Here is a 23,956-nt window from a genome sequence, read left to right on the forward strand (position 1 = left end):
AAAGGATATAAACGATTTTCAAAAGAAGACATACAAATGCCCAACACACATGAAAAAATGCTTAACATCATGAATCATCAGAGAAATACATAAAGAATTAAAAATAGAACTACCATTGAAATCAGCAATCTCACTACTGGATGTTTATCCAAAGGAAAAATATTATCATGTCAAAAAGATAACTACACTTGTTTATCACAGTACTATCACAATAGCAATGATATGGAATCAACCTAATTGTGTATCCATCAATAGATGATTGGGGCTGGGCGTGGTGGCTCATGCCTGTAATCCCAGCACTTTGGGAGGCAGAGGTGGGTGGATCACAAGGTCAGGAGATTGAGACCATCCTGGCTAACACAGTGAAACCTTGTCTCTACTAAAAATACAAAATTTAGCCAGGCATGGTGGTGGGCGCCTGTAGTCCCTGCTACTCAGGAGGCTGAGGCAGGAGAATGGCGTGAATCTGGGAGGCAGAGCTTGCAGTGAGCCGAGATCACACCACTGCATTCCAGCCTGGGCGACAGAGCAAGACTCTGTCACACACACACACACACACACACACACACACACACACACAGATTGGATAAAGAAAATGTGATACATGGGAAAAGTGGCAGATAGGAGGTAGGACTAACTTGCAGATCCCACTCAGATGATGGACAGTGCAGCCTGTGAGCTACCATAGGAACATATCAGGAAAGCTGAGAGAATCTACAGACCCTTTGAAGAAAGCAGATTGCTGCTGTTGCTGCTGTAGACCCTGGGAGACAACTGAAAAACTGTGAGTGCCCAAAGTGTGAGAGTGTGAAAAGAGGATTGTCTGCCCCTGAGCACACACTCTCACTGGGGAACATGAAGGTCTAGATCATGGGAGAAGGATTTAACTTTATCTGGAGCTGACACAAATTTAGAGAGCCAAGTGAAATACATGGATAGAAAAAGCAGCAGGAAGAGCCCTGTGGACACTCTTGGTCCCCAGGGAAGACATTTCTGACTTTGTCTCACAGAGGTCCTTGGGACACGCTGCCAGAGGAACTGGGAAAAAACCACAGGGAGAAGGAAACTTCCAGCTGAACTTTGTATCAATTTTGATCGAACGTGAAATTTCCTGTACAGAATATGGGGGAGAGGGTCAATCGGGAGTGCAGATGAATACAGAAGCCACAGCAGGCAGGGAGCCATGAAACCTGAATGCCTTGCTTACTTTCTCAGCTGGGAGGCTTGTAGCCTGGGGCAAGTTCTCAGCCATGCTTACCTGCTGCCTGAAAATAAACTCAGTGCTGTTGGGGGAGTGGTGGGAGTGAAACCGGTCTTTTGGGCTGCATGAGAGCTGGGTAAGGCCTGTAACTGTCAGCTTTTCCCCGCTTTTCTGGTGACTTGCACAACACAGCAGAGGCAGCCATAATCCCCCTGGCAACATAACTCCATTGGCCTGAGAACCACCCCCCCCACCCACCCCCTACAGCAGCAGCAGCAAGCCCCACCCAAGGAGAGTCTGAGTTCAGACACACTTAACCCTGCCCCTACCTGATGGTCCTTCCCTACCCACCCTGATAGCTGAAGACAAAAGGCATATTCTCTGGAGTTCTAGGGTCCCACCCACTGCCTGATCTTCTCTATACTGCTACAACTGATGCTCTCTTGAAAGTGCCACCTCCTGGTAGGAGGCCAATCAGCACAAAACTAGTGCCTTAAACAATCAAAACTAAGGACCCTGGCCGGGCGCGGTGGCTCAAGCCTGTAATCCCAGCACTTTGGGAGGCCGAGACGGGCGGATCACGAGGTCAGGAGATCAAGACCATCCTGGCTGACACGGTGAAACCCCGTCTCTACTAAAAAATACAAAAACTTAGCCGGGCGAGGTGGCGGGCGCCTGTAGTCCCAGCTACTCCGGAGGCTGAGGCAGGAGAATGGCGTAAACCCAGGAGGCGGAGCTTGCAGTGAGCTGAGATCCGGCCACTACACTCCAGCCTGGGCGACAGAGCTAGACTCCGTCTCAAAAAAAAAAAAAAAAAAACTAAGGACCCTCGCAGAGTCCATTTCATTCCCTTGCCACCTCCACCAGAGCAGGTACTGGTATCCATGGCTGAGAGACCTGAAGATGGTTCATACCACAGGACTCTGTGCAGACAACCCCCATTACCAGCCTGGACCCTGGAGGCCTGCTGGGTGGCTAGAGCCAGAAGAAAAATAACAATTGCTACAACTTGGCTCGCAGAAAGCCACATCCCTGGGAAAAAAGAGTATTACATCAAGGGAACACCACATGAGAAAAAAGAATCTCAACAGCAGCCTTGACCCCCAACTCTTCCCTCTGAGTGGCCTACCCAAATAACCAGAAGAACAATTCTGGTAATATGACAAAACAAGGTTCTTTAACACCCTGAAAAGATCATACCAGCTTACCACCAATGGATCCAAACCAAGTCAAAATCTCCGAATTGCCAGAAAAAGAATTCAGAGGGTTGATTATTAAGCTAATCAAGGAGTCACCAGAGAAAGGTGAAGTCCAACTTAATGAAATCAAAAAATGACACAAGATATGAAGGAAAAAATCTTCAGTGAAATAGATAGCGTAAATAAAAAGCAATCACAACTTCTGGTAATAAAGGACACGCTTAGAGAAATGCAAAATACACTGGAAAGTTTCAGCAATAGAATCGAAGAAGAAGAAAGAACTTCAGAGTTCAAAGACAAGGCTTTTGAATTAACTCAGTTCTACAAAGACAAAGAAAGATTTAAAAAAGAAGAAAGCCTCCAAGAAGTTTGGGATTATGTTAAATGACCAAACAAGATTAATTGGTGTTCCTGAGGAAGAAGAAGAAGCTAAAAGTTTGGGAAACATATTTGAGGGAATAATCAAGGAAAACTTCCCCAGCCTTGCTAGAGATTAGACATCCAAATACAAAAAGCTCAAAGAACACCTGGGAAATTTATCACAAAAAGATTATCACCTAGGCACATAGTCATCAGGTTATCTAAAGCCAAAACAAAGGAAAGAATTTTAAGAGCTGGGGGGCAATAGCATTGGGTCACCTATAAAGGAAAACCTATCAGATTAACGGCAGATTTCTCAGCAGTAACCCTACAAGCTAGAAGGTACAAGTCTCCTTAAAAAAAATTATCAGCCAAGAATTTTGCATCCAATGGAACTGTTTCGTAAATGAAGGATAGTCTTTTTCAGACAAACAAATGCTGAGAGAATTTTCCACCACCAAGCCAGCACTATAAGAACTGCTAAAAGGAGCTCTAAATCTTGAAAGAAATCCTCAAAATACACCAAAATAGAATCTCCTTAAAGCATATATTTCACAGGACTTATAAAATAACAACACAATAAAAAATAAAACAAGGTAATCAGGCAACAAATAGCACAATGAATAGAATAGAACCTCACATGTCAATACTAACATTAAATTTCAATGACCTAAATGCTCCCTAAAAAGATGCGGAATGGCAGAATAGATAATAATTCACCAACTAAGTATCTGTTGTCTTCAAGAGACTCACCGGACACATAAGGAACTCTATCAAAACTTCTGGGATACAGCAAAGGTGGTGCTAAGAGGAAAGTTCATAGCCTTAAATGCCTAAATCAAAAAGTCTGAAAGAGCACAAACAGACAATCTAAGGTCACACCTCAAGAAATTAGAGAAACAAGAACAAACCAAACCCAAACCCAGTAGATGAGAAGAAATGACAAAATCAGAGCAGAACTAAATGAAATTGAAACAAAAAAATACAAAAGATTAATGAAACAAAAAGCTGCTTTTTAAAAAAAGATAAATAAAATTGATAGGTCATTAGCAAGATTAACCACAAAAAGAAGAGAGAAGATTCAAATAAGTTCAATTAGAAATGAAACAGGAGATATTACAACTGATTCCACAGAAATACAAAATATTATTCAAGGCTACTATGATCACCTTTATGTGCATAAACTAGAAAACCTAGAGGAGATGGATAAATTCCTGGAAATATACAACCCTCCTAGATTAAGTCAGGAAAATATAGAAACTCTGAACAGACAAATAACAAGCAGTGAGATTAAAATGGTAATAAAAAAGATTGTCAACAAAAAAAGTCCACGACCAGACAGATTTACAGCTGAATTCACAGCATGTTATTGGTATAAAAATGGGCATGTAGACCAATGGAACAGAATAGAGAACCCAGAAATAAAGCCAAATACTTATAGCCAACTGATCTTTGACAAAGCAAACAAAAACATAAAGTGAGGACACCCTATTCCACAAATGGTGCTGGGATAATTGGCAAGCCACATGTAGAAGAATGAAACTGGATCCTCATCTCTTGCCTTATACAAAAATCAACTCAAGATGGACCAAAGACTTAAATCCAAGACCTGAAACCATAAAAATTCTAGAAAATAACATTGGAGAAACCCTTCTAGACATTGGCTTAGGCAAAGACTTCATGAGCAAGAACTCAAAAGCAAATGCAACAAAACAAAGATAAATAAATGGGACTTAATTAAACTAAAAAGCTGCACAGCAAAAGAAACAATCAGCAGAATAAACAGAAAACCCATCGAGTGGGAGAAAATCTTTGGAATCTATGCATCTGATAAAGGACTAATATCCAGAATCTACAATGAACTCAAATCATCAAGAAACAAAACAAACAATTCCATTAGAAAGTTGACTAAGAACATGAATAGACAATTCTCAAAAGAAGATATACAAATGGCCAACAGGCATATGAAAAAATGCTCAGATCAATACCACAATGCAATACCATCTTAATCCTGCAAGGGTGGCCATAATAAAAGAATCAGAATATAATAGATGTTGGCATGGATGTGGTGAAAAGGAAACACTTTTATATTGTCGATGGGAATATAAAGTAGTACAATCACTATAGGAAACAGTGTGGAGATTGCCTGAAGAACTAGGAGTAGAACCACCATTTGATCCAGCAATCCCACTACTTTGTATCTACCCAGAGGAAAAGAAGTCAGTATACAAAAAAGATACTTGGACACTCACGTTTATAGCAGCACAATTCACAATTGCAAACATGTGGAAGCAGCCCAAACGCCCATCAATTGAGTGGGTAAAGAAACTGTGGCACACACACACACACACAATACTACTCAGCCGTAAAAAGGTGTGAAATAATGGTATTCACAGCAACTTGGATGGAATTGGAGACCATTATTCTAAGTGAAGTAACTCAGGAATGGAAAACCAAACATTGTATGTTCTCCCTCATAAGTGGGAGCTAAGCTATGAGGATACAAAGGCATAAGAATGATACAGTGGACTTTGGGGACTTGGGGAAAGGGTGGGAGTATACTGCTCAGGTGATGGGTACACCAAAATCTCAGAAATCACCACTAAAGAAATTGCTCATGTAAGCAAACACCACCTGTTCTTCAAAAACCTATTGAAAAAAAAAATACAAATTACAAGTTAAAAAAATAAAAAATAAAAATTAAAAAAAGAAAAAAGAAAATGTGATATATATGTAATGCAAAAATATTCAGCCATAAAGAACAATGAAATCATATATTCTGCAACAACACGGATGAAATTGGAAGACATATTAAGTGAAATAAACCAAGCACAGAAGGACAAATATTACACATTCTCATTCATATGTGGGAACTAAAAATGATCTCACGGAGATAGAGAGCAGAATGATGGTTATCAGAGGCTGAGAAGGGTATTATGGAGAGGATGGTTAATGGGTACAAAAATACAGTTAGATAGAAGGAATAAGATCTAGCATTTGGTAGCACAGTAGGGTGACTACAGTTATCCATAATTTATTGTATATCTCAAAATAACTAGAAAAGTAGAATTGGAATGTTTCTAACACAAAGAACTGATAAATGCTTAAGGTGAAGGATGTTCTCATTACCCTAATTAAGCAGTACACATTGTATGCTTATGTCAAAATTTCTCATGTACCTCATAAATATGCACAACTATTATGTATCCATAAACATAAAAATAAACAAATAAAAAATTCCCCACACAAAAGAGCCTTGGTGAATAGCAGAGTGGGAAAGACATACATGCCATAGGCTTCCACCAGTTAGTTTGGTTAGTTTTGCTTGATAATTATGGGATTTAAAAAATATATATATTTTTAACTCAGATTTTTTTTTTAGCCCAAACCATTAGCCCTCTGTTTTTTTTTTTTTTTTTTTCTGTTTGAAGATATATTTTTGATACACATGAAGTTTGAGCTATCAGCAAGCCAGTCACTCTTGAACAGAAATACATGAACAGAGGTGAGAGAATGAGATGGAGAGCTGCGACAGAGGCTGCTGACTTCATTTTCGTCTAGCTGGGAATCCTGAGATCCAAGGATAGAGCAATCTGGGTGGTAGCATGACCACCTCAAGGGCTTACCAGGTGAATTTCCGCTTTTTCTATAGATGATTTTGACATGTTGACACAGTTTGTATGTGTGTCCACCCAAATCTCCTGTCAAATTGTAACCCCCAATGTTGGAGGTGGGTGCTGGTGGGAGGTGACTTGATCATGCTGTGGAGTTCTCATGAATGGTTTAGCACCATTCCCTTTGGTACTGCCCTCATGATAGTGAGTGAGTTCTTCTGATATCTGGTGTTTAAAAGTGTGAAGCACCTCCCCCCTCACAATCTTGCTTCTCTGGCTATGTGATGTGCCTCCTCCTCCTTCTGCTTCCGCCATGATTGTAAGCTTCCAGAGACTTCCCCAAAAGTAGATGCTAGTGTTATGCCTCCTGAAGAGCTAGCAGAACCATGAAGCAATTAAACCTCTTTTCTTTATAAATTACTCAGTCTCAGGTATTTCTTTGTAGTCATGTGTTTAACCAGTCGATAACATGGAATATTTTGCAAACTGTAACATCTGGTGGGAGATCTTTCTCTCTTAAAACTGTTTTTGTTTTTCCATGTTCTCTTTCGTTTTGCAAAAATGAATATAATAGAATCCCTCTATGTATTAATACTTTCATTTTTAAACTAGAAGAAGACTATCTGAGAAGAAGAATCAGGCATCCATTTAATTTTTATACTTGTTTCCCAGGCATGGTCTTAAGACCACCTGCATCAGAATCACTTTGGAACTTTTATACAATGTGGATTCCTGGACCCCAGCCAGGGTCTAGACATGCTCAAGTTTAATCCTTGGTTATGCAGACTGGGTATACAAGTTGTATTTAAAAAAACCCCAAACTTGAAGCTATTCTTAAATATACTGCAAGAACTACTGCACTACAGCCATTAATAAAGTCGATCTCAAACAAAATTATGAAGTAGGTGATACTTAGTTTTCTTTTTATTAAGTATTTTCTTGCCGCAGCATGTCCCACATGCTTTAACTTCAAGCCCCTTCTATTTTCACCTCTTTGTAAGAACTATTCTAAAAAAATGCTAGTATTAGTCAATATTAGCAAATTGCCAAAATCTGAAACAAGATACTAAATCTGAAAAAATCAAGAAAATCTTGTAAAATCTGGAGCAGAGTGAGGACTATGGAATGAAATATTTTCATTTATTTGGATAGTCTACCCAAATCTTGGAATAAAAGAAGGGAAAGATATACTATGTATATGCATTATCTGTTTAGCAGAAAATATTCCTGAAAACTTTTATAGTTCCAGGTTATCTCTTGCTCATTTAACAGTTAACTCCCCTTTATTTATCAAAATATAGTAATAATGTTTTAATGATTATGGGTCTGTTATAAGATAGCATTGATTCCAAACTAAAGAATATCTAGATTTAAAAAGGTAAAATTAACTGAAGATTCCCACAATGCCTACAAATTAATATATTTTAAAAAGTGCTTCCTTCCAGTACTTGTCCACATTTATATTGTTATAAATATATAAATATTTGTTTACATGTTATATTAGCATTTTCTATTTGTATTGTTCTATTGTCATTTAATGTTATATCACAAAGCTAGCGTATTTCCATGATGCTACATAGCCCTTTACATTATTGTTTTTAATCACTGCATAAAGAGAATCTACTGATTCGTTTTTAAAATTATTCTTGAATTTTTCATTGATTGTCTTTTTTTGGTAAGTCTAAAAATGTTATGAAATAAAAACCTTTGTATTTATAGCATTTTTATACATTTAATGTAATTTCTTAGGATAAATTCCCAGAAGTGGGAACCCTGAGTCATAGGACATGAAAATTTTTATTCCTGTTGATAGGCATTGCCAAACGGCTCTCCAAAAGCATTATACCATCGTATTGCCGTCAGTGATGTATGACTCTGACCTTAACAACACTGGCATTAATATCTCATCATCTTTAGTTACCTGTATTTTTTTTCATCTGCAATTGTTTGTGATAGACTTTTGACCATGATTATCTTTTAACAGTTCACATATATATCAATGTCTTTTGAAGAAAGTACAAACAACTAAAAAAAAAAAAATACCATGGAAGTCATATCTTTCAAAATCTTAAGCTAGTTTTATATAACAGATTCTATATAATTCTCCTTGATGTTGAATCCATTTTCAAATTGTTTTCTCTAGAAAGAAGTTCAGCATTGTAACTTAGCTTTCTCCTCCACACCCCTTTCTCCCTCACTGCCCATGGGTACAGAGCTGTGCACTTTTTCATTATTATTATTTGTAAATGTTTAGCTAATGCATACTTTATTCATCATTACACAAAGGCAGATGGAATTTGGTAAACTCTTTCTTTACTGAATTTGTACTAAGAGCAATAGTTTCCTTCTTAAGATTCAAGTAATGACAGCATTGTATAGTGAAAGGTCAACCTTGAATATAAGAGAGTCTAAGAAGTGATGTAATTGGCTCATAAAATACTTCAAATAAAAATTAAATGATTAATTCCTGGTCAATGCTTTCTCCTCTGACTGTCAGAAACTGTTTACTTTTACCTGGCAGAATGAATATTACTCCCTCCTGTTGTGCCTGTGTCAATTCTCCTGCTCTCTGTCACAAGTCTGTAAAAGTCATGATTGCCTTGGTATATGACAAAACACTATTGTGGTCCACAACTTTGAGGACATTTGAGGATTGGATAGAATGTGTGGGAAGTAGTAAAGCACTTTAATGTCTTAGTAAGCCATATTTCAACCAGAGGATGGGAGATAAACCCCACATTTCAGGAAATTTCTACTTTAGTGAGGTTTCCGGGGATCCAATGGTCAAGAGTGTGTTGAGGTATCTCCTCCTTGGCGGAGGATGAGTTGCTATATCTTGCATTGCTTACAAGGAAAAAAAAGGCATGTTTGGTAGGTCTTTGACATTTTTCTTAAACTGACGTTTTACATTTACGGAAAAAGATGAGCATAGTACAGAGAATTCCCATAACTCCCTGCCTCTCCTTCTCCACATCCAGTTTCCCCTATTATTAATATCTTGCATAAATATGGTACATTTGTCACAATTAATGAATGAATACAGACATATTATTATTAACTGAAGTTCATATTTAATTTAGCTTTGCTTGATTTTACCCTAATTTCCTTTTTCTGTTATAGGATCCCATCTAGGATATCACATTTAATTTCATTGTTATGTCCCTTAAGATCTCTTGATTGTGACAGTTTCTCCGATTTTCCTTGTGCTTGATGACCTAGACAGTTTTGAGGGATGCTGTTTAGGTTTTTGTATAAAGTTCCTTAATTGGAATTTGATTTTTTTCTCATGATTAGACTGGGGTTGTGTGTTTTGGGGAGGAAGACCAAAGAGATAAAATGCCATTCTCATTACATCATATGAAGGGTATACACTATAGGCATGGCCTGTCACCATTGATGTGGATTTTGATCACCTGACTGAGGTAGTATTTGTCAGGTTTCTCCACTGTACAGTTACTCTTTCCCCTGGTACTATTTGAAGGAGAGTCACTAATCACAGCCCATACTTAAGGGCTGGGGAGTTGGGCTCCTCTTCCTTGAGGGTAGAGTGCCTATATACAGTATATTATTTTGGAATTATTTTGTGCAAGAGATTTATTTATGCTCTTCCATTTATTTCGCTTTTTATTTAATTATTTATGTCACTGTGGACTCATTTATTTTCCTCTGCACTTTGGGTTATAATTCAATACTATTTCATTTATTTTGATGCTCAGATTGTTTCAGTTTTCATTATGGAGAACTCTCTTAGTTGCCTCCTGTGTTCTTCTGACATACCCTCACCATTGTGTGTGTGTGTATGTATTTGAGTACTTCATTACATTCTGGCACTAATAGATACTTCAGGCTCATTTTGTATTTAATTTTGTGCATTTGACACATTTGACAGTGTGTCTGCCCAACACTGATTAATATTTCACTTAAAAAAATGGTAAACACTTAACGTGCTAAATACTCTTTTACATGCTGAGTGTGACATCTCTCTGTTTTTGGCTATAAACTGAAAATGATCATCCTCTTGGTTATCACTTACATTTTTATGCTCCTTTGTGTTTTACAATACACTAGCTCATTTTTTAATGTCACAAAAATCTTCTGTGATATATATGGTGAGAATTATGATTCTTATTTCATGGATGAAAAAATCTTGTAATGACTTTTAACAGACCTTTTTTTTTTTTTTCCTGAAAATAAATGAACTCTAGTTTGTTGCCGTGAATGCAGCCTCTCTGAAATGGTTGTAGGCATTTGCTTGGATTCTTTCTTAAAATTTCACACAGGGAGTTTTCTTGATATGGCAACATTAGGACCACAGTGGGTTTATGTTTTGCTCTCTCACAGATGTATTCTTAACTCTCCTTTCTATTTAAAGCCATAAAAATTATAGGAAATTTTATTTATGTAAATCCTTGGGATAGTTCAACTTACTTTAGAATGTAATAATGTAATCTGAAGAAAACCTTAATGGAATATATCACAATTCATCTATATCCCTTTTTAGGCATTCACTTTTCTAGGAGATAAAATAGAATATCCATATAACAATATGTAAAATATTTAATGTAAACTAAAAATGTTAATAAAATTGTGAGTTACAGCATCAGCTATATTTTGACATACACAATTGTGTGGAGACTTTAAAGGTTGGAGTGCAGGACTAGTTTTGCAACGTATGAATGCATCATCTTATGGCAAACTAATGATGTTGCGATGATTTCCTTTCTAATGTTTCAATTTGGAACGTATAAAATAAGCTTGATTTAATTTTATTTTTTGATATAAATCCTATAACCTCATGCATAAGGCATATATTTTTATAGAATTATGCTTGATGGACTTTGAAATTACAGATCATGAACTTATTTTTAATTAGAGAGAAAATTTCCCTTTACTCTGCACTGCACTCTAGTGTTTGCTTGCTAATGTCAAGAGAGACACTGAGGAGTGAGTTTTACTACAGTGAACTGTACAGTTAATAGCTTCAGAGAAGCTTTAGGGAATATTCTGGCAAAAGTACACAGCTAAACTCTTTAGGCCCCAGATGAGCTGTCCCACTGAGCTATAGATAACAGACGAACACATTCAGACACTTTAATTGAACTGCTTTTGGCTTTCTCTAGGTTTTATGAGAAAAGGGCATTACAATTCTCAGAAGTAAAAACCATGCTGTCACCATGTTGTCAGAATACTGGAAATGAGTTTTTCCTCTCAAGTGGGAATATTTTTAACTACATTTGAGCTTGGTTTGTTTATTGCCTCAAATAGGGTCTTCTGGAGTCCATTCTCTTTTGGAGACTCTACTCATTTTTCCTGACCATTATGAACCTGATTTAATTTTTTACTGAGGAATCTGTGATGTGTTTGTGATTGCTTGTAGGAACTGACAAGCCTGGAACTAACAGTTATCAAATAGCTGATCACATGGCAATACATCACCCAGTTAATTGTGTTTTTAAACCTGAGCTACAAATACTGTTCTGCTTTTTACGTGCCACATTATGGTTTGTTCAGGAAACAATCTGAGATTTTAAGAGATTACTTAAATATTGAAAAATGATGACAACAGAGTTCAGTGTCAGTGGTCTCAGGAGATTAATCAGTCTGTAAAGGTAGCATCTAATTTATTTAAGGAATTTAATTCATCAAAATTTATTGACCTCCACTATGTGCAATATACTTCCATGAGGTGGAGGATATGAATGATCTCTTTTTGGGGGGTCTGGAGTCTGGTCACAAACAAGTATTTAAATAATAGTTTAAGAAAGACTATTAGTACAATAATAATGAAAGTAAACCTATCAGGAGAGTAAGTATTTCCAATTTGGAATCCAAATGGCTTCAATGGAATAGAGAGAGTGTTATTTATACAGTGCCAACTTTACATAGTTCTCGTAACAATGATATGATGCTGGTATTATCCCCAATATACCTGAAAGAAAAGGCTCAGAGAAGTTGAGTACTTACCTAATGCCACAAAATAATAACAAATATTTAAAAGAGGGTCTCTTCTGCTTCCAAAAGCTTTTCCTCTTTTCAATTAACCATTATCAAGGTCCAAAAGTAAAAATGGCAAACCAATGAATAAAATTGTTAATATTACACTATTTTTACATACAAGAAAGTGGGGGCTCAAAATGTATAAGTGACTTGCTTAGTATCAAATAGTCAGAAATGGTGTATCCAGGATTTGTAAGTCTTTTTAAAACCATTTTTATGGATAATTTTAAGCACATATTGTAGAAAGAAAGGTACAGTGTACCTGCATGTACCTATTATTCAGTCTCAACACTTGCTAGCTCACAGCCACACTTGCGTTTGTTTGTATGTTCTTACTTACTATCTCTTCCCCCAGAATTGTTTTGAAGCACAACTCAGATTTCATAACATTTCATCCATAAGTACGTGTGTGTCTCTAAAACAAAAGAATTCTTGTTACAAAAGATCATAGCATAATGCCATGTCCATAACAAAACAAAAGACAAAACAAACAGAAAAAAACCCAATAATTCCTTAACATCATTAAATATCCAGTCCATATTTTTGTCAAACATGTTTTATTTGTTCATAGATTTTATTTTGATGGTTTATTTCTATTAGAATCCAAACAGAGTGCACATATCGCATTTTGATGGTAGGTCTCTTATGGATTCTTTTCTTTCACAGCTTACTCTTTTATCTATGTATGTATGTATGTATGTATGTATGTATGTATGTATCTATCTATCTATCTATCTATCTATCTATCTATCTGTCTGTCTATCATCTATCCATCTATGCTTGCAATTGACTAGTTGGAAAAACAGAGTAATTTTCCTTGTGCACTTTCTTATTTCTGGGATATTTCTGATTGCATTCCCATTTTTAAAAATCCCTATTCCTCAGCTCCCTGTATGTTTCCTATACTGGTTGTGAGATCAAGAGGCATGATCATTTTCGGCCTATATTTTTGTCAAGACTGCTTCATAGGTGCTATTCTAAACTTCCATCAAGAGTTGACTAGTGTCCAGTTGTCTACTGTTGTGTTAGCTGCCATTGAGGATCATTTCTCAGATCCAGCATTTACTTAGGGGTTTGCAAAATGTTAATATTCAAATGCTTTTATTATGTCATTATTTGCTAACTGGAATACTTCCATAGGGAGTTTTATCAACATTTTGAATACACTGAGGTACAGTTTTTACTGGAAAGATAAGTTATATGCATGATTCTTTCCCTTTATTTATCAGTTTTCAGAATCATGAGATGGTTTCCTAGCATTCTCCAAAGGTGATCAATTCAAAAAAATCGATCATTGTAAAGTCCTGAATTTGTAACGTATTTGATTCATTTCAATCCAATTATGTTATTATCCAGATGACTCATCTTTGTACAGTGGGAGCCACTTCAAGTTGGTTCATGAGTCCTTTTGACACTATTCCAATAATTTTTGATAACTTTTTTGCTTTCTGGAATGATAAAATATTCAGGTTTGTCTTGTAAATTTCCTGCCCCTGACTTCTGTTTCTCCTCTACATGTTACCTTTCATCTCATACAAGTGGTAATTTTAATTATAGCATAATAGCCCATTGTGTGCACATGTGCACATACAGACACACACATGTGCTTCCTTTCTTAGATAAATTGTAATATGGTGTATATATACACATTGCTTCTCCAACTTGCTGTTTTCACTTAACAAATATTCTGGAGATCACATATAAGAAAGTATTCATTATTAAAGTTTTCTTTTATGGCTGTATAGTGTTCCATTATAAGTACACCAGGGTTAATTTAATTCATCTATTATTGATGCATATTTAGATAGTCTCTGGCTTTTGTCGTTACAAAATATGCAATAAATAGCCACATCTGTACATCTTTTCATGCTTTACCATTTTATCTTTGGGCAGATTCTTAGGGAAGGGGCAAACATTATACACATGCAATTTTGCTCAATAGTGTCAAATTGCCCTCAGTAGGGTTTAAAACATTTTGCATTCTTTTTAGTAATGCCTTTGAGCCTATGCCCCCTTAGCCTTATCCAGTAAATGTGTTGTTAAACTCCTGATTTTTTATTAATTTGATAAAGAGAATATAGTATATCGGTATAATGTCAATTAGTATTTCTTTTATTGTGAGTTATTCTCTTAATTATGGGCCTCATATATTTAAGAGTCATAACCAGGGCAGTGGTGTGCACCTGTATTCCCAGCTACTTGAGAGTTCTGGACAATGTAGTGAGATCTACCTCTTAAAAAAAAAAAGAGCTCTAAGTATATGGGGATCATTTGTATTGGCCTTTCTAGAGACTATCTCTTTATATTAAAATTTTAAAGTAGGATTGTGTTTTTTAAATTTTTGCCTGTGAAGCTAGCATATGTTTTAGCATTTATGCAGTTAAATTTAATAATTATTTTCCTTATTTCTTCTAGATTTTAAATGAGAGGAGAGTTTTCTTCATTTTCAGGTTATAGAGAAATTCACAAATGTTTGTATTTGTGTAATTTCATTTTTTACATTTAAATTTCTAAATACTTTGGAATTTTCCCTGGTGTTTGGTGTCAGAAATAGATTCAACTTTTATTATTTTTCATATTGCTATCCAGTTATTCCAGTGGCATTAATTAAAATGCTGATATTTTCCACTTGTTTTGTGACTCTACCTTTATTGAATACTAAAGCAATTGTGTCTGTTTCTGGATTCTGTACTCTGTTCTACTGCACTGCCTCCCTGAACAAATGCCAACACTACATCATTTTAATCACAGCAGCCCTATAACATGTGTATCTATCTGGGTCAGCTAGCATCTCCTTTTCCTGTCTTGCTTTTTTTTCTTTAGGGGTTTAAGTCTTTACACACAAAATTCCATGTTTTTAAAATAGATTTTACTTCTTTTAATAATATGCCACAAAACAGGATGTTTAGAGTCTCTTAAAAGGAAAAACAGGAAAGTAAGATTGTGAAAGAATCTGATGGCAAGACAGGGTGAATAATAATTTAGCTTTTAAAAAATAAAAGGATAAGAAGACCTAAGTATTTTTAGCCTATACAGTCTTTTCCCCCTATAGATCTCCTTAGAGAAATAATGAATTATCCTGATTTAGCAATGAAAAGTTTCATCATATGAATCACTTAATTGGCTCTGATCAAACACAGAGAGGTATCTTGTGGTTGGAAACACTTGAGGAATTAAGATTTATTCGTGAAAACACCCTTCTAACAACCTGGCAGTAAAGTCTTGGATATTCCTGTGTAAGATCCAATTCATGATTACCTGGTTGCTATATTGGAATGTATTGGAGTTTGAATGTGTGTGTGTGTGTGTGTGTACTCACACTCTTTACCACTCTTCACTAGAATACCTTGTGGTTCAATGTTCATGTTGTCAGTTTCAAATCTAATATTTATTAACATGGCAATCTGAGGGGAGAAATCAATAATTATAATGTGTGGAGTTCCTAAAGTCTGACAGTTTTAGCTGCAAGAAATTTTGCTAAAGAACTATTTGAGAAAAACATTGGATTTTCAAATTGAGCACTTCTGTTACAGGTAATGTTGTTTTTAAAAGCTCAGTTGTACTGAGTGTCAGATGTAATCATTTTTGTAATAAGTGAGAAGGTGTATCTTAGTAGGTTTAAAAATATTAACACTTCATAAGGAAAAATAAATATCTTGCCTATTACTTTGGAATTGAATACTGAAGCACTGAAGAGGTGTCATAGTTTTGGCATTTTACAAAAGTCTTTCTGAAGACACTAAAAACTTGTAACTAAATGCTCTTACCATGTGCCAAACAGTGCAGAGGTCACTATGGATATATGCCAAAGTAGTTTAGGGAAACAGACGTGTAACCAACAGGAGTAGAATGCGATGGTGCCATGAAGTTTAGTGCCGTCAGATGGTAATTGTGCTTGGTGATATGGGGAGGAGCCCGAAGAAGAGAGAATGCCCGAATAGAAACTTCTGAAACCTTTACTTTGGAAATTTCTTGCACTGAAATGACATCACTAACTTTAATTAATCCCCCAGTGTTGTTCCAATGTGGTTTTTACTTTTTTTAAATTGTGAGATGATTACTTCCTTTTTTCTCAAAGTGATTGTCATTTCATTTGTTAAAAACCAATCATTGTAACACCTGCTGGTGACACTTTTTCTTTCAAAAGAAACATAACTAGCCCTGCTCAATCTTCTCCTTTCCCTTTATTTCCTGTCCCAGTGAACTGTGTCACCGTCTATGAACTGGTCTCAACTACATGTTTCACATTGAAGTTGCAGTTAATCCTACATTCAGAGGTCTTAAAGTTCTGTTAACCATCTCTGAAATGTCTGCTCAACACGTCTTTTGCTTTTTAACGCCAATGGCAACTACTGTAGTTTAGACCCTCGTTCATTGAATTGGTCACCCTATTCCTACTGCTGGCAAAAGTATCAGTCTAAATTTTAGTTGGGATCAAATTATGCCACAGCCTGAAGCCTTTTGCGCAGGTTGCTTAGTATTTCAAAACCTGACCAATTTCTAGCCACACATACGTGCAAACTCCAATACATTCCAAAATAGCAACCAGGTAATCATGAACTGGATCTTATAACAGGAATATCCAAGGCTTTACTGCCAGGTTGTTAGAAGGCTGTTATCATTAATAAATCTTAATTCTTCAAGTGTTTCCGAACACAAGATATCTCTCTGTTTGATCAGAGCCAATTATGTGATTCACATGATGGAAATTTTCATTGCTAAATCAAAATAATTAATTATTTCTCTAAGGAGATCTATGGGGGAAAAGATTATATAGGTTAAAAATGCTTAAGTCTTCTTATACTTTCATTTGAAAAAACTAAATTATTATTCACTCTGTCTTGCCATCAAATTCTTTCACAATACCTCATGATGGCCTACACCCACTCCATAGCATTTCCAACCTTAGCACCGTGTTCTGCTTGCCCCAAATTGCTTTGCTGCTCACTAAATATTCCATGCATCTCCAGGCCATTGTTACTTTTAAACATTCTCTTCTATGCATGAAATGCAACTTTCTCATAATTCTGCCTCTTAAATTCCTCTTCTTACTGGAGGTCTAGCTGAAAAAGATTTTCCTGATTATTCTTTACTCCTTCTCCTGCCTGGCCTCTACCCCCACCAATAAAGTAGGATATAAATCTTTATGTATTGTACTCTGCACATGCACATACTACATTTATTGCACTAGATTATGGTTTGTGGTTTATAGATCTAGCTCCTCATGATGACTGAGGTCTTGGAAGAGAAAGACTGTGGCACACACACATATATTTAAAGAGACCAGTCTATTATTTTTTCCTTGCATTTTGCACTTAGTCCGGTGCTTGGTATGTGAAGAGGACTCAAGAAAATTGAAAAATAAGAAAGAACATGAACCTTGTTAGCCACAGGGAATTATGTTCAGCAGAGGGGGCAAGTCACTCATGTTCCCGACAGGAAGCAGAGACATACTTAGATGAAATTTGGATGAGAATTTAATGAAGAGACTATTTACAAAGTGTGCATGGGCAAACCAAGGAGGGAAGTTCAAGTTCCAGGCAGTAGCAAAAACAAGATGCTGACACTACCCCAAGGCCTGAAAGGGCAAGGGGAGGAAACAAGGTTGTTAACAGAGATCAGTAAAAGTTAAAGCTGTGGAGGGGCCAGAGTGATGGCCCCAGAGCAGGCAGCTGGTGAAGGAAGACATTCCTCATTGTTGCCTCTCACCTTCAGATTTACTGTGGGTGTCCCCCATTGACTGGAATTAACTCTGAAAGGCAGAAGGCAGGAGAGCTCAGATGATGGAGGCTGTGTAGGTCAGTCTTTTAGGGCACACAATATAGCCAGGAAGGGCAGAGAATGCAATGGGTGGTGCAGTCCAAGAATAACCAGCACAAGTAACTTGCTCAAACCTTAATATTAATTGAGTGGGTCACAATCCATCTATGCAACAAGATGCTTGTGATATAGGTCTTCAGTAAATTAAACTGATATTGTTATTAGTCTAGGGAAATATATACTAGAGTAACTCATTTATTGTGCTTAAATTTACTGTGCTTCATATATATAATATATATATGTAAACAAATTAAAGATTTGTGGCACCCCTGTGTCCAGAAGGTCTATTGCCACAATTTCTCCAACTACGTATGCCCACTTCATGTATCTGTGTCACATTTTGGTAATTGTCATATCTCAAACTTTTTCATTATTACATCAGTTATGGTGATCTGTGATCAGTGATCTTTGATATTACTGTTGTAATTGTCTTGGGGGTACCATGAGCGTTGCCCATAAGACAGAAAACTTAATTGACAAAAGTGTGTATTTTGACTGTTCCACTTACCAGTCATTCCCCCATCTCTCATCCTTCCCTCAGGCCTCCCTATTCCCTGAGACATAACAATATTGAAATTAGTCCAATTAATATCCCTACCATGTCCTCTTACTTTTCAAAGGAGGAGTCACTTGCCTTTCACTTCAATAAAAAGCTAGACATGGTTAAGCTTTGTGAGGAAGTCATCCAAAAGCCGAGAAAGGACCAAAACTAGGCCTGTTGTGCTAAACCGATAGAGATGTTGTGAATGCAAGCAAGTTCTTGAAGAAAATTTAAAGTGCTACTCCAGTCAACACACAAATGCTAGGAAAGTGAAACAGCCTTATTGCTGATATAGAGAAAATTTTAGTGGTCTGAATAGCTGATCAAATCAGTTACAACGTTCCCTTAAACTGAGGCCTAATCCAGAACAAGGCCCTAACTCTCTTCAATTCTATGAAGTTCAAGAGAGAGATAAGAAAACTGCAGAAGAAGAGTTGGAAGTTAGTAGATGTTGGTTCATGAGGCTTAAGGAAAGAAGCTGTCTCCATAACATAAAAGTGCAAGGTGAAGCAGCAAGTGCTGATATAGAAGCTGCAGCAAGTTATCCAGAAGATCTAGCTAAGGTAATTGATGAAGATGACTACATTAAGCAACAGATTTTCAATGTATATAAAACAGCCTTAGATTGGAAGAAAATTGCATCTGGGACTTTTATAGCTAAAGAGGAGAAGTCAATGCCTGGCTTCAAAGCTTCAAGAGACAGGTTGCATCTCTTGGTAGGGCCTATTGCAGCTGGTGACTTGAAGTTGAAGCCAGTGCTCCTTTACCATTCTGAAAATCAGCGGGCCCTCAAGAACTATGCTAAATGTACTCTGCCTGTGCTCTGTAAATAGACAAAGTCTGGATGACAGCACTTCTGTTTACAGCATGGTTTGCTGAATATTTTCAGCCCTCTACAGAGACCTAAGGCAGAAAAAAAGATTCCTTTCAAAATATTGCTGCTCCTTGACAAAGCACCTAGTCATCCAAGAGCTCTGATAGAGGTATACAAGGATATTAATAATGTGTCATGCCTGTTAACACAACATCCATTCTGCAGCCCATGGGTCAAGGAATAATTTTTACTTTTAAGTCTTATTAATTAAGAAATACATTTTGTAAGACTATAGCTGTCATATGTAGTTATTCCTCTGATGGATCTGGGCAAAGTAAATTGAAAACCTTCTGGAAAGAATTCACCATTCTAAATGTCAGTAAGAGCATTCATGATGCATGAGAGGTCAAAAAATCAATGGGAGTTTGGAAAAAGTTGATTCCAACCGTCATGGATGACTTTAAGGGCTTCAAGACTTCAGTGGAGGAAGTAATTGTGGATGTGGTGGAAACAGCGAGAGAACTAGAATGTACAGTGAAGTCTGAAGATGTGATTGAATTGCTGAAATCTCATGATAAAATTTGAACGGATGAGGAATTGTTTCTTATGGCTGAGCAAATAAAGTGGTTTGTCGAAATTGAATCTATTCCTGATGAAGATACTGTGAACATCGTTGAAATGACAACAAAGGATTTAGAATGGTATAAAACGTAGTTGATAAAGCAGAGGCAGGGTTTGAAGGGATTGACTCCAATTTTGAAAGAAGTTCTACTGTGGATAAAATACTATGAACAGCATTTCATGCTACAGAGAAATCTTTCATGGAAGAGTCAACTATGTGGCAAACCAGACTGCTGTCTTATTTTAGGAAATTGCCACAGCCACCCCACCTTCATCATCTGCCATCTTGATCAGTCAGCAGCCATCAAAGCAATGCAAACCCTCACCATCAAAAGGTTTATGACTGGCTAAAGGCTCAGATGATTGTTGGCATTTTTCAGCAGTTAAATATTTTTTAATTAAAGTATATACATTGTTCTTTTAGACATAATGCTACTGCACACTTAATAGAGTACAGTATAGTATAAACATAAATTTTATATATACTGAAAAACCAAGAAATTTGTGTGACTCACCTTATTGTGAATTTGTTTTACTGTGGTGGTCTGGAACCAAGCCTGCAATATCCCTGAGGTATGCCTTTACCTTAATTGAAATCTCTAAATATTTTCCTTATCCATTTCCTGGTAACAACAACAACAACAACAACAACAACAACAACATCATCAACAACAAAATGACAATTCAACAATAAAAATGACCACTTATTATGTTTCAGATACTATGCTAACCACTTCACATATTTGGCCATTGTTTCTCATAATAGTACCAATTTTATAAATGCAAAAATGACACAAAAATTGAGTAATTTTCCAGAGGTGCAACTAGTTAGTGGTGAAGCTGAAGCTAGAAACCAGGTTAATCTGACCCCAAACCTCTTAATTCCTAAACTATGTATATTGGTGCAAGAGAATCCATATTATGTTCAATATCAAGCTGTAGCATCCTCCAATAGAATTGTGCAAGGTGAAATTCTCCCCTGAGGCAGCTTGCATAAATTGTGGTGAATAGTGTTTGTGCAAAAAAGACTCAGGGAGGAGACTACTATTTTTGACGTAAACACAAAGATAGGTTATTTTACTTTCAACGAGGGAAAGAAAGATAAAAATGCTAATCAAATCCTCTAAGCAGTGTGTTACCTGGGAGGGTTTTAATTAGAAAATCTCAGTGCATGTGCCTAATGAAACGATAGCACTATAATTGAACATAGAGACATGTTGGTAATTAAATAATATAGAATAAATCCTGTTAATAGGTTTAATTCTTTTTTATGTTGTGCATTAATGGAACAACACCCCTAATGTATCAGCACATAGCATATATGAAATACTTAGTGCCTTAGAGTTGGTGGCCTTCCTTTTCTTCTTTTGTACTCCTGAGCTGGAGCTATATAGGTGTGTTTTGTCTTATTGAATAGGACAATCTAAGCAAAAGTGGGTAAATTTGCTCTTGTCTCTTCTTCAGCTCCAGTGTTTTAGATATGGGTCTGTTTTTGTAGAGGAAATTACCCCACAGAATCAAGACTCTTTCATTCAGGTCGGTGCTTTATCTGAGTCCCTTTGGAGGAGGGGAAGAATTGAGAAAATGGCGAGGAGTCTGTGTCAGAGTGAGCCTACTGCGCGGAGCATGAGACCAGACTCAGGACAACCAAAACCGGAGTCCTAATTCACTGTGCTGTGTGCTATGCCCAAGTTCCTGCATTTTTTCTAGTCCTGAGCAGCCCAGCTACATAAAGTCCAAGGCTAAACATTTTTTTATTTTTGCTTGTTGAATTGTTTATGTTCCTTATAGATTCTGGATATTAGAGCTTTGTCAGATGTGTAGTTTGTGAATATTTTCTCCGATTCTGCAAGTTGTCTGTTTAAAATTAGCAAAGGACATGAATAGATGCTTCACAAAAGAAGATATATGTGCAGCCAACAAATATGTATATAAAAAAGCTCAACATCACTAGCAATTAGAGAAATGCAAATAAAAACAACGAGGTATAATCTCACATCAGTCTGAATGGCTATTATTTAAAAATTAAAAACTAACAGATGTTAGCAAGGTCATGGAGAAAAGGGAACATTTATACACTGTTGGTGGGAATGTAAATTAGCTCAGACACTGTGGAAAGCAGTTTGGAGATTTCTCAAAGAACTCAGAACTACCGTTCAAACTAGCAATCCCATCATTGGGTATATATACAGAGAAAAATAAACCATTCTACCAAAAAGATACATGCACACGTATGTTCATCGCAGCACTATTCACAATAACAAAGACATGGAATCAGCTTAGAGGCTTATCAATGGTGAACTGGATTAAGAAAATATGGTACATATACTCATGGCATACTATGCAGCCATGAAAAATAATGAAATCATGTCATTTGCAGCAACATGGATGCAGCTGGAGGCCATTATCTTAAGCAAAGTAACACAGGGACAGAAAACTAAATACTGTATGTTCTCATTTATAAGTGGGAGCTAAACATTGAAAACACATGGACATAAAGATGGCAACAATGGACTCTGGGGACTACTAGGGAGGAAGGAAGGGAGTGGGGCAAGATGTGGAAAACTACCTTTTGGGTACTGTGCTTACTACCCGAGTAACAGGATCATTTGTGTACCAAACCTCAGTGACATGCAATTTACCCACATAACAAACCTGCACATGAACCCCCTAAAACTAAAATAAAGGTTGGAAAATTTTTGATATGCATATGAAAAAAGCTCAGTATCACTGATGATTAGAGAAATGCAAATCAAAACCACAATGAGATACCATCTCATGCCAGTCAGAATGGCTATTACTAAGAAGTCCAGAAACAACCGAAGTTGATAAGGTTGTAGAGGAAAAGAAATGCTTTTACACTGTTGATAGGAGTGTAAATTAGTTCAACCTTTGTGGAAGACAGTGTGACCATTCTTCAAAGACCTAAACAGAGAACTACCATTTGACCCAGCAATCCCATTACTGGATATATACACAGAGAAATAAAAATCTTAATATTAAAAAGACATATGCACGTGTATGTTCTTTGCAGCATTATTCACACTAGCAAAGGCATGGAATCAACCTAAATGCCCATCAGTGATAGGCTGGATAAAGAAAAATGTGGTACATATACATATTTTCTCATTCTTTTTATGGCTGCATAATATTCCTTATGCACTGTACTTCTGAACTTAAAATAAAATTTATTTTATTTAAAAAATTTTTATTTTAGGTTTGGGGATACATGTGAAGGTTTGTTACACAGGTAAACATGTGTCATGGGGGTTTATTGTACATACTATTTCTTCACCCAGATATTAAGCCCAGTACCCAGTAGTCATCTTTTCTGCTCCTCTCCCTCCTTTTATCCTCCACCCTCGAGTACATTCCAGTGGCTGTTATTTCCTTCTTTGTGTTCACAAGTTAAAAAAAAAAAAAAAAAGCCAGAGAACTTTTAGGACACATCTGAGTGAAATTTTCTTTTGCAGTCTCTCATTTAGAATATAAAAAGTAGTTAATTTAAACATGAAATACGGCAAAATTTGTGATGTCCAAGGAAATGCATAGGAATTGACTTGATTTACTGGGTATATTCGAAGACAAGTTTCTGTCTTTGCAAGTTCTCATATTTAGACCATTCCAAAGTGAAACGGCGGTTTACTACAATTCTAGGCTGGCATGTTTGGATGTTTGAGAGACTACCCTGTATTGAGAATGAGTGGGTGGAACTGTTCTGGCTTCAGTGACCTTCTCCTGGGCTCAGCCATGTGGAGCTGAGGGAGTCAGGAGTTGTTTCAGTTGTTT

Source organism: Macaca thibetana, chromosome 8, assembly GCF_024542745.1.
Source record: "Macaca thibetana thibetana isolate TM-01 chromosome 8, ASM2454274v1, whole genome shotgun sequence".
In the NCBI taxonomy this organism is placed as follows: Eukaryota; Metazoa; Chordata; class Mammalia; order Primates; family Cercopithecidae; genus Macaca; species Macaca thibetana.